We start from the raw sequence: 12,222 nt of genomic DNA, 5'->3' as shown, positions 1-12,222 counted from the left end.
CAGGAGCCTGCTCCATGCAGGTTTCCCAGGGTATCACAGCCTCCTTGGGCATCCACCCGCTCCAGCATGGGATCCTCCCTGGGCTGCAGGTGCATCTCTGCATCCCTGTGATCCTCCCTGGGCTGCAGGGCCATGGCTGCCTCACCATGGGCTGCACCAAGGGCTGCAGTGGAATCTCTGCTCTGGCACCTGGAGCACCTCCTGCCCCTCCTGCCTCACTCTTGATCTGGGTGTCTGCAGAGATTTTTCTCTCACACATTCTCACTCCTCTCTTTCACTGCAGTTGTTCCTGTGCAATATTTTTCCCACTCTTACACACTTTATCCCAGAGGTTACCACCGTGGCTGATGGACTCAGCCTTGGCCATTGTGTCTGTCTGTGAGCCAGCTGGCACTGGCTCTGTTAGACATGAGGAAAACTTCTGGCAACTTCTCAGTGAAGCCCCTCGTGCTGGTTTCAGCTGGTGTAGAGTTAATTTGGCTGCTATGGGACTGTGTTTTGGATTTGTGCTGAACAAAAAGTTGACAATATAGAGATGCTTTTGTTATTGCTGAGCAGGGCTTATACAGTGCCAAGGCCTTTTCTGCTTTTCATGCAGCCATGGTGGGGAGGAAATTGGGGGTGCTGGGAGACACAGCCAGGACAGGTGATCCAAACATATTAAAGGGATATTCCAAACCATATGATATCATGCCCAGGATATAAAGTGAGGGGAAGAAGCAGGAAGAGGGGGACGTTTGGAGTGTTGGTGTTTGTCTTCCCAAGTCACTGCTGCACGCGATGGTGCCCTGCTCTCCTGGAGATGGCTGAACACCTGCCTGCCAGTGGGAAGCAGTAAATTAATTCCTTCTTTTATTTTACTTGTGTGCTCAGCTTTTGCTTTCCCTATTAAACTATCTTTATCTCAACCCTTGAGTGTTCTGGCTTTTGCCCTTCTGATTTTCTCCTCCCTCCTGCTGGTGAGGGTGTGAATGAGCCTGAGGCTTGGCCGCTGGCTGGGGTTAAACCACAACACCCATGAAGCCTCCCTGCTGCCCAGACCTTGTCAGTCAATCGCAACACAAGTGGCTATACAAAATGTCCCTTTTCCCTCTAATTCAGGTGTGCAACTGCAATTGAGATAAACATCTATAAGGAGCAAAGAATCAATGGGCTCTGATTCTTGCTCACCAGCAGAAACCAGGCCACCATGATAGACATAGGCAGCCAACCCATTCTATCTATTTGAAGCATGCAAAAACTGCAGACAGAGTCCTATGTGATAGCCAGGCATGTTCAGCTCCTTGCCTACTGGAGGGATTTAAGTCCTTATCTCCTGGCAATATGCACTAGCATAGAGGTTATATGGGGGTCAAGACTGTCAGGTAGAAATTTGAGGGTGAGTGAGGAAAGGTAGCAGCAAAGCTGGAGACAGCTGTCTGGTGTTGGTGGAGAGCAGGGGGCCAGAGTGTTGGTCACCACTCTGATCTCTGTCTACTTTATCCAGTAACTGGTTAATGATCACAATGAGCATGATTAATGCAAGCACAGTGCCAAGCTGCTCAGCTCTGTCTAGATAAGAGCAGTTCTTACCATCTGGGGAGCTATAAAGTCAGAATCAAGGCAATTCTGGTGCATGAGTCCTTCAGTGTCAGGCAACACTTTTTCCAGGCTTAGCCTTTAAGAAACAGACCCCTAAAATTTTTCCAGTGTGCCACTCTGGGTTTCCAAAGGAGCTAGTCCTTGTATTCTTGTATTTCCCCAACTGTCTTGGTCATTGTAGAGCATCTCAGTTCTCTGTACGGAAGAAACTGCTTGAATAGGATTATCAGACAGGTCCTTGTCTGAGCTCGTATTCAAAGCTCACTTGTGGGTTTTTAGTTTGTTTGTTTGTTCACTTGTTTTGGCTCAGACTTTTGAATGTGATTGATAATTAACTTCTTTTCCTTACCACATTCCTCTGTACTCTCTGACATTTCCACAATGGATTACTCATATGTAGGTATAAGCCAGATAGTTTAGAAAAAAACACTTGTCATCATCTGTGTTAAGCAACATAACATCATATTTGACAACCATTAGCTCTCTGACTCAAGGTTTTTGTACTGATCAAGTATCCTTTTAAATAAGTGTACATGAGACAGTACTGAAATGACTGAAATAGATCCTTACTGTTGCCATTCCTTTACCAGGGTGTGAAAACAGGAAAGAGATATCCAACAGTTTGTCACATTTTACATTTAATTTGTCTCATACCACATCTTCTTGCAGTTCTGAACATCATGTACACAAATCAGTACATGGGGATTGATTTCTTGGGTATCAAGGCTGGGCTATTATTAGCTGAGTTTCTGAACGTCATTGCTAACAAGATAGAGCAAGTATTTGCTTGCTGCATCACAACAGAGATCCCATCTTTCATCCCTTGTTCTTTCCTTTGATAATAGTCCAGGCCTTTGAGCTTCCACAGGTTATAATCTGAATCATTTCAGGCCTGATATTTATGTTCATTTGACTCTAAATATTTTCTTTCTTAGGAAGACTTCAGCTCCTCCAGTCCCACTGGGAGATGATCTGCATCTCATGACAGTATGTGAATTTGTGTAGAATACCATCAACATTCTCTGAGAACAGGAGCCCTGGCATGCTCGGTTCTGAGAGACCTCTTCTTCTGACCAGATTCCCATAGTCTTCCTCATATAGAGAATTGCCTTCAGAAGATTCATTAGTAAATGTGCTGATTTTGTTGAGATAGAATTAATTTTTTTTACAGTCGCAGCTGTGGGGCTGTGTTTTGGATTGGTGCTGGAAATAATGTTGATAAGATAGAAATATTTTCATTATTGCTGAGCAGGGCTCACATAGAGCCAAAGCCTTTGCTGCCTCTCATCCCACCCCACCACTGACGAGGCCAGGGGTGTACAAGCCGTTGGGAAGGAACACAGGCAGGACAGCAGATCCCAGCTGACCCAAGGGATATTCCCTAACATGTAGCATCACACTCAGCACAAGAAGCTCAGACAGACCAGGAGGTTCCACGCAGCAAAACAAATGAGGTGGTGTGATTTGTGAAGGTATTAAACAGACATAGGACAGGTAAAAGGGCAGTTTCTCTACAGGCTTAATATCTAGAGAATAGGATTTCCAGAGCCATTGGACATTTCCCTGGGCATTAGGTTATGCTGTAACTTTGTAACCAAGGCAGCACAGTGACAGAACTGCTGTGGTTAGGACACTTCCCTATGACTGCGCAGGCCACAGCACTTTCAAAATATATTAAATAGTGCTTGCTTGTTTTTGCTAGATCCAACTGACTTCTGTGTCTGAGTCTCATTGTCGAGCCAGATGGAGCTCTGTGCTTGGTCCTTAAAAGTTTACAGTTGTGTGAACTTTGGGAAGCCAGGAAGATGCAGGGAAGAGCAGACATCCCAAACGTAAGCCTACATGGTACAACATATCAGGCTGACTAATTAATCAGTCCAGACATATTCCAAGCATTCTATCCAGGTACTGGGCATAACAGAAACCCTTCCAACCTCCTGCAGGCTTCATTAGCTAACACCAGCATCAAGATCCCAAAGCAGTTGGCTTGATGCAGCTCAAAGAGCTGTGCTCTGTGCTTTCCCCAGCACAAGCAGACAGTGCCAGTGCCCCCACACGCCAAACATTGGCAGGACAAGGCAGGGCCCTCAGAAACAGCTAAACTAGCTGTGCTCTCAGAAGTGGAATGGCTAAATTTGAAAGACTATTACTGGTACTGGTATGCCCTACATCCCTCCACTTGTCAGTGTCTATTGCTATGAAGATATTCCAAGGACTCTGCAGTTGCTAAACCACTAAGACTTCCAGTCATCTTGTTACTGTAGGGAGCAATTCCCACATTCCTGAAAAAATTAGGACTTGATTGAGTTAAGAATGCAATTCAGTTAATATACATAGGTGTCAAATCCCAGCATTTGTGGTACTCTGAAGTGGACACTGGACCTCCAGAAAGAAGGCTGTGGGACTCAGACATGACAGTTTCACATGCATAACTTGGATACTGTGGAGTCTTTCAAAGGGCATTACATTCAGAGAGCTGAATCACCCTACAGATGATCATGGCTAAGAATGGAAAATGTTTGTAGCCACTCACTCCAAGTCCCCACTGATGCTCTTTTGGCTGGACCAGACTTCCCCAAAGGCTTGATTATGCCACCTCCCAAGCCTCTGAGCTTTCTGGATGATTCACACTGGACCATGAGACTGGGAATGAACAACAGATCACATGATGGAAACTCTTCTGCATATAGAGTCATGGCATGCCCTCACATGCATGCGCTCATGAGCTGAGGGAGTGGCTGTGCCTTTGACTCTGCTGGAAGATGGTACTTTCCTTGCAAAGACCCTGCAAGCTTTACCTAGTTTTCATTTCAATGTCGTATTTCTTCTCTTCCTCAGCACCTGCCACCTAAGAAACTGGTCAGCAGATCAGGCCAACTCACTGGACCTGCACAAGTCCCAGGCCAGAGGGGAGAGCCCAGCATGGTGGTGGGTGTATGAATGCCGTCAGGCAGAGCAGGAGTGAGTCTCTGGTGTAACAGAGGTCTGATCCTACCTACTGCGCGAGTTCTTACCAGCTCAATCTATACTGAGCAAATTCTTAAACACTGAGAATCTGAGATTAAATGTGCAATTTATTAGCAGAAATGTCAATGTATACCTACACATTTGACTGCTTTTTTCTACTCATAGAAAAATGTTTGCTTCCAAAAATGGCTTTTAATTGCACATCAAGCATAATTCAATCCTGAGCCCACAGATCACATTGCAAGTCCAACAAGAACCTGAGAGCCCTTCCTTTCTAAGAGGAGTGATTCAGATTTATAGAAACTAAATACTTAATTATCAAACTGAAGGTTAATATGGCAACACAGTAGCAGGAATGGCAGTTGCTGTGCACATCACTTTCCCTTGCCAGGTTGTTAATTTCTATAGGCATTATGAATGAGCTCCATAAAAGAAAAATAGGCCCAATTATGATGCAAACATTTTCCCTTTGTGGCTGTCCATCACCATCCTCCTCTCGCTACTGCTGGACTGAGAAGAATTTATCCCCTGTATTTACATTGTGATATACTTTTTCACTATCACTTTTGAAAATAGAAAGTGACTGTGATGATTCATACTGTACATTTTAGTAGTAACACTGCAATAGAAGTTGCTAGATTGTCAAGCTGTCTTCAAGAAGAAATTGTCACTTTGGCTGATTGCTTAGCCGCTAAAACAAGTATCGTTTTGAAAGTTGTCAGGCCAACACAGAATGGGAGCCTGGCACCCATAAATGGTATTTATGTTTGATAACATTCATTTCAGCTACAGCACCTCCCTGCATGGGGGGAGCGATCTCATTAACATTGACTTTGACTTTCTCCACCAAATGAATGACTACTCACTCTTTAAGGACAAAACTCACATTACCCTGGGCAGAGACCAATTAAATGGAATTCCTGAAAGTGTCTGTATATAGAAGACAAAAGGGATGCAGTTTTCATTGTTTTCTTCCCTGCCCCTGAACATAACCTGGATTCAAACTTGTTTAGTTTCTATACATTACTGCGTTGGTGATCACTTCACATGAGGAAAATTAGGGAGCTTTTTGAAAGTATTTGACAATACTTATCTATTCTTACTAGTCTTTCGCATGCCAAGAACTTACAGATGCAAAAGATACATGAAGGAATGGCATCTTCTTCACACTCTCATGAATTAATACTGTTGGACATACATGACTTGGCAACACTCACCAGAACTAGTGGGAGTTGTGAGAGTGTAGCAAGTCACACACAGTGTGGACTGGGAAGGACAAGGATGGTCCATTTTGATAAGGCAGTTCCCCCAGAACTTAGCTCAAAGCATACTGAGAAGCCAAATGGGAAGCTATTATTTTCCTTGAACACTGAAATAGTCTTAGACAAAAGTTTGGGTGGAAAGCAAATTTTTGCCAAAAAGAGTCGTTTGCTGAAACTAAATGATCTAAAGGTTTCAGAAAATCAAAGCTAGACAAGAAGTCACCTGGAAACCAGCAGGCAGGTGTGGGAACCCACAACTATAAAACCTATGGCTCTGAGGCAACCAACCATGCCAGCCTTTCCAAAGACTTGTGGAATTGTAAAAACTCCCAAAAGCCCAGTTCTATCTTGTTCCCATAGAGCATCCACAATAGCAGGACTTAGGGCCTAAAAGTCCTGATACAGAATCTCAAGGACCATTATTCCAGGATAATTATGCCATGCTGGCAGAAACCAGAAACTGGTTTTCCCCAGTACTTAAAGGTTTTGTTGTGGAGCAGAACCTGGAAACATCAGGCCTCTGCAAGGACTCATCTTTTAGTTCATCTTGCAAAAGACACTAGAGTACATCTGCTGAGAACTTGGACCTCAGACAGTACCCAAAACACATCCCCTGACAGGCCCCTGTGATTAAATCCGTTCCTGTTTAGGGACCACAGACTGCTGTGATTCCAGGAGAGGAGGCTTCATCTCCAGAGCCATCAGCTGGGACTCTCAGGCTCGAAGCTGCTGAGCCAAGAGCCTGCTGAGTTAGCCTCTTCCTCAGCCCATTGCCACATGCAAATATCTCAGCCTGCAAAGCTCCTTTTGGTGCAGGTCAGGGATCGAAGGCACAGGCAGCATACATAACACACACACAGAGCGAAGTCAGTGCATAATGAGTTCAATTCACACACAATCAGCAGCCTTTTGAAAACAACAGGCTAATTACACTGAAGAAACAGAGGAGTTTATAGAACAGCAAAGGAACCAAGAGTAAAACCATTGTACATACAAAATGAAACCACAGTTCCAAATATTATTTAACCATCCAAACCTCTTTCTAAAATAAATCTTTCCAGCTCTCACAGAGACTAAGATCACACTGGGTGTTTTCCCAAGTTTTTTGGGAAATTTCCAGTGCCTACCCTTTATTCTTTTAGATAAGTTCAACTCAGGACTCAAGAGCATGAGGGCTAAAACCTGGGAGATGCTAGGCACTTGCATCTCTTACTGAATAGCCTTTTATCAGCCTATTTAGGTTATCCCAGTTTAACCCTATAATCCCTCCCAGCAATTCAATGACTCAGATTAGCTAGACCCTTGGCCAGCGCCAGCTCCAGGCTGAAGGTTGGAGAGAGGCTAGTCCCTAGACAAATGATGCATGGAAGTTGTATCTGTGGGTTGCCACGCCAACGCTGCTCACAGATTGCTCAAGATCCAGCAGGATTTGGCAGGGACCTTTTGCTTCCCAGAGACCCACTGACAGGTAATATTGCTGAGTTTCTGTCCCATTGAAATGCTCAGTACAAGCATCTAATTCATTTTCATCTGACTTTGCATAGCAAAAAGAGAAGTGGGAGGGAGCAGCAGGGCAGTGAGGGACCTTCCTGTTCCCAGCACAATGTGGGATTCACTTGCTGTGCAGGGCAGTTTTATCTTTTCTCTGAGCATGCAGAACAGTAGTGCTCTGAATAGGCTCAGGCAGTCAAAGGCATCTGAGGATATTTCATAACTGGTAGTTGCTGACACTGTATTCCCACAGTATGCCCTGTCTGAGAGCTTGGGGTACTAACCCACAGCACAGAGGGTGGATACAAAGATTTATTTTTTTAAAAATGTCAGAAATCCAGCAGTGGCTTGGATGTGGGTGCTCAGTTTCTCTTTGCACAGGTGGAACATCTGTACATTGGACCAAGCAGCATCAGACCCAGCACTCGATCCACAACTCACAGAGGAACACAGAAAGGGCAGCAGAGGCATCAGTAGCCATTGGCTCAGCTCAGAAAGTCAGATTCACTCCTCCCCTAGAGAACACTTAAAGCGTCCAGTATCCATGTCCTTGGTAGAGCTGGCTGAGTAAACTGTTATGAATAAATTATGTAAATACATTAGCACCCTGCCTTCTGCTCACAAATCATTTAGGGACCTCTTTTCTCCTCTATCAGCCTCACTGTTCTTGAGGAATTTATGCCAAAGAGTTTCTGTGTCAAATTTCTGCCTTTAGGCTATTTCCAAACTGCTTGTCTTCCCTCTGCCCCTTCCCCCTTTGCTGCTTGTTATTCAGTGGGTGTAAGGTTCTCCAAAGTCACATGAGACACTGTTTCCTCCTCTTTAACTTTTCTGGCTGGGAAATAATAAATGGCTGAGTGGCAGAGACACATTCCCATGTGATGCTTAGAGATAAATTATTGTGTTAAACCCTGTGCTTTGTTTAGGGAGACCAGTATTTCATATGGGGCTTGGGATTCCACTACATGGCCCAGTGCCTAACAGTTAAGGGCTCCAACACTCGTTGTTGCAACACCTAGGTCCTTCTGTTGACTTAATGCCTGTAACTTTGCCCAGAGCAAAATACACTGGATAAGATAAAAACAATCCAAATAAACAACGAAGCACTGGCATCACTCACTGGAATAAAGAGCACAACAAGACAACTCTGTGTGTTATGGCTCCTAGCTGACATTTTTTTAGTCAAGTAAAAGACCAAAGTTTTTTTGCTGGCCAAAATGAGGGCAGTTGTTGTGACACATCACTCTAGCCTTTTCTAACTGCAGACTGCCACCAAAAGAAGCAGCCCAGTCCATTTGTGTCCATCTGGCTTTAGGTTTCTGCTCTTAACACTGTGCAAAATACCTGTGCAGGTACTGGTAAGATTAGCCCTATCCCTAGGCCAGGTCAATCCTGTTTCTGTGGGCTACCACATGGCTGAATCACTGAAGTGTGCTGACTACTCTTACATCCTTGAAAACCAACACTAGCCATACTTGATTGGACCATGGTTGGTGGTCTGAGAGTGAGAAGAGTGAGACTGAGGAGGGACAGCGCTGGACTGACTCACTCTGTGGGGTGTTGGGAGATGCCTTGCCTGTGCTCAGCACTCACTGTTAGATGGCTAACATTGGCTGGTATCCACTCGTGATCACACAGGCTTCTTCAAAGGTTGCCTGCTGTCCCTCTAGTGAAGCAAGAAAGAGCAAGAGCAGTCTCTTCCACCTCCCCAGCCCAGTCATGATGCCAATCTGTTGAGCTAGAACCACAGAGATGATTAGAAATTGTCCTGCCAATGTTAACACCAATTCCCTCTCCCTGTGTTCTGGATGAGGAGGACCCAGGACTGAGGCTTAGGACAGAGTGCCACAGTGACATCCTTCATCCACAGCCATCTTTTGCCACTAATGGCTTTTTGAATGGAAAAAAAGTGGAAATTCACCAAAAGAAGCGAATGCTCTTAGACTAACCATATGCTTAACTTACACATTGATTTATGCATCAACAAGTTTAATATCACACACAGCATCTTCATAGTTCATATTCGTGACAAGTACAGAGATTGCTTATGGTAAATAAGTGCCAGTCTGGACCCAGATTTTTTTAAAAACCAATCCATTATCATAGAAACAAAGAAAATAGGAATAATTCATCAATCTGTCTAAGGCAAGACTAGCTCTCCCTGCAGCATTCCTGGAAGGTATTTCATAAGTCTGGTCTTAATGGCCTTCATCAGAGGGATGTTACTGTTTCTGAAGAATCTATTCCAGGAAAAAGACTTTTCAAAAAGTCAACTTAAATCTTTGTTAAACATATAACTTATTGTACTAATCACAATGAATAGAGACACAAAGGTTTATTACCATCTCATTGAAGTAGCATTTTTATTTGTTTGAAGCCTGACAGGTACAAGTCTCACCAGTCTTCTCTGCATAAATTAAGCAGACATATTTCTTGACACCTGCCCCCACAGAGCATGTTTTCTAGACCTCTGGTCAGGCTCATTTCTCTCCCCTGGACTTTCTACAATTTTTCTTGAAGCCTGGTACCCAAAACTGGAATTGGCTCCCTACTGGAGATTTTACCAATGGAAGGATTACCTCATATGTCTTTTGTACAATTCTGCTGTTTATATATCCCAGAATAATATTTGCTTCTTTCACAACAGGATGCCATTACTGACTCATGCTGAGTTTATGATCCACTACAATTCCCAGATCTTTGCTACCTCTCCTCTTATTTACCATTAAGTATTCAGGGAGGCATTTAGCCCTATCTAGATGCCAGTTTATATTCAAGGCTATCCTCCTTCTTTTAGAGTATTTCTTCAATTCCTCAGGCCTTTCCCTCAAGCTGCTTGCAATTTGGCAGTGCTTAGAGTCAAACCCAGATTTAAAATATGTGCTCTTTAGGGCATCATTCAAGTCACCATAATAACAACAGTGGATCTGGACCCCAGGACAGCCCCTTACAGAATCTTACCTGCTAAAACAAATCAGCACAATACTGAACTGCTGACAACAGATCCTTGGCTGTCATTTACCAATAAATACTGTGGCTGTTTTGCAGCAGCTTTGTCAAGAGCCAGTGGTCCTGAAGCCATGACTTTTGGGCAGCAGAGCTTCAAACCAAAGCTGACATGGAAAGCAATGCAGCATGTTTTCCAGTATTATTGTTCATTGAGCCCAGTGAAGTTAGAGGCCTATGATTCAGACCACAATTCCCTGGGTGTTTATGAAAATGCCATTTGAGGCGGTGCAAAAACCTTACTGAATTCTTGCCTATCCACATGACTTGTTACCCAGTCATACGAAAAACAAACAAAGGAGCAGGCTGGTTCGATATGATCTGGTCGTGACAAGTCACATTGATAACTACTTATCACTTTGCTCTCTTACACGTCATTTGAACACTTGTCTGATGATCTTTCTGGGAAAAGAAAGTCAGATCAACTGGTGTCCTCTTTTTTTATTTTTTTTTAAGTAATAGACTCTCTTTCAGCCTTTTTCCAGCCCAGCATCATCCAAATTCTCAAAGATAATTACCATGGCCTTCAGGATTGTTCAGCCAGTTCCCTAAGTAACCTAGGGTGAATTACAGGCCTGAATGATCTGAGAAAATCTAATTCATCTAAGTAGTTTCCAAACATTTCTTTCACTATTCTTGCCTGAGTTCTTACGCTTTTGTGGCTGGTGTTAACTGTGTCAGCCATCTGATTACAGCCAGGCTTTTTAATGAAGACTGAAGCAATAAAAGGCATTAAACACTTTGGCCTCCTTGGCATGTTTTGTTATTAGCTTTCCTGTCCCATTTATTAGCTGGCGAATGCTTTCTCTGATCCTCCTCTTACTGCCAAGGAAGTTATACAGTGTTTTCATTTTATCCTTTATATCTCTATAGCTTATTTTTTGCATTGGCCTTTCTTATTTCTCTAAATACTTGTGCAATTCTTTCATACTCATTTTTAGTCTTCTGACCTGGATTTCACTTTCTGTATGTTTCTTTTCCACTTTTACAGTTGCTAAAGAATTACTGACTTGGCAAGACTGGTCTGTTTCTAGAAATGGTATCTTTTCCTTCCACTGAGTGAATTTGGAGGACAGGTTTACTTTCTTTAACAAATACCAATTCTTCTGTTCCATTCTTTTTTCTCTTGATCCTCATTGTCCATATCTATCAATTTTATGAGTGTGCTCAGACTTGCTTAGCACAATTTCTCTGATTAGATCACAAAGATTATGAATTCTTCCCTAAAGGAGGCTATTGTCTAAAAGAAAATTGTAGATATCTGGCACATCCTTTAATAAAGATTGGCATATGACTTTTCAGGAATTCAGGTGACAGGAGCATAGTCTTTAGTCTTGAGCTAGTAATATCTAATTCATTGACAAAAGAATAGGCCAAAAAAAGATGGCACAGAGAACTTCAATAATGATGTAAATGAAGCAGTAAATGATCTTAGTAGATCTAAATGCTGGACTAAGGTTAGATATGCCTGATGGATTTGCTAATGATAATGACTTGGCTGATGCCTATACATACAACCCTAATGAAGATCTATTGCTTTCCGGCTTTCCCAATTTTATTTAGTGAGGTTAAGAAAGCATTACTTCAAATGAGTTTGAATAAAAGTGCAGTGGAAAGTAACCTTGACCACATATTATTTAAAATGATTGCTTCATTCAAGCTAAAATTAGTAACAAATTTATGTCACGTCTTTCTTCATTGCAAAACACTGTAATGCCACTGTAAATGATGACATTTTCCAGTGAGGCAGCATAAAAGCAAATGCTTTCTGTTCTTCAGCTATCCAAAAGCTTGGTGCAGACTCTAGTTTCAACTTTATCAATAGAGTTTTGGTCTAGCAGAGTGAAGACTTTAAAGCATTCTGCTATTCAGCTTGAGGTAAAAACTTAAGTGGAACTTTTTGTTTAGGAAATTT

Source organism: Chamaea fasciata, unplaced genomic scaffold (genome assembly GCF_029207755.1).
Source record: "Chamaea fasciata isolate MVZ Bird 193981 ecotype frontalis unplaced genomic scaffold, bChaFas1.0.hap1 SCAF_1, whole genome shotgun sequence".
Lineage (NCBI taxonomy): Eukaryota > Metazoa > Chordata > Aves > Passeriformes > Sylviidae > Chamaea > Chamaea fasciata.
Note: the sequence above shows the minus strand (reverse complement) of the source record.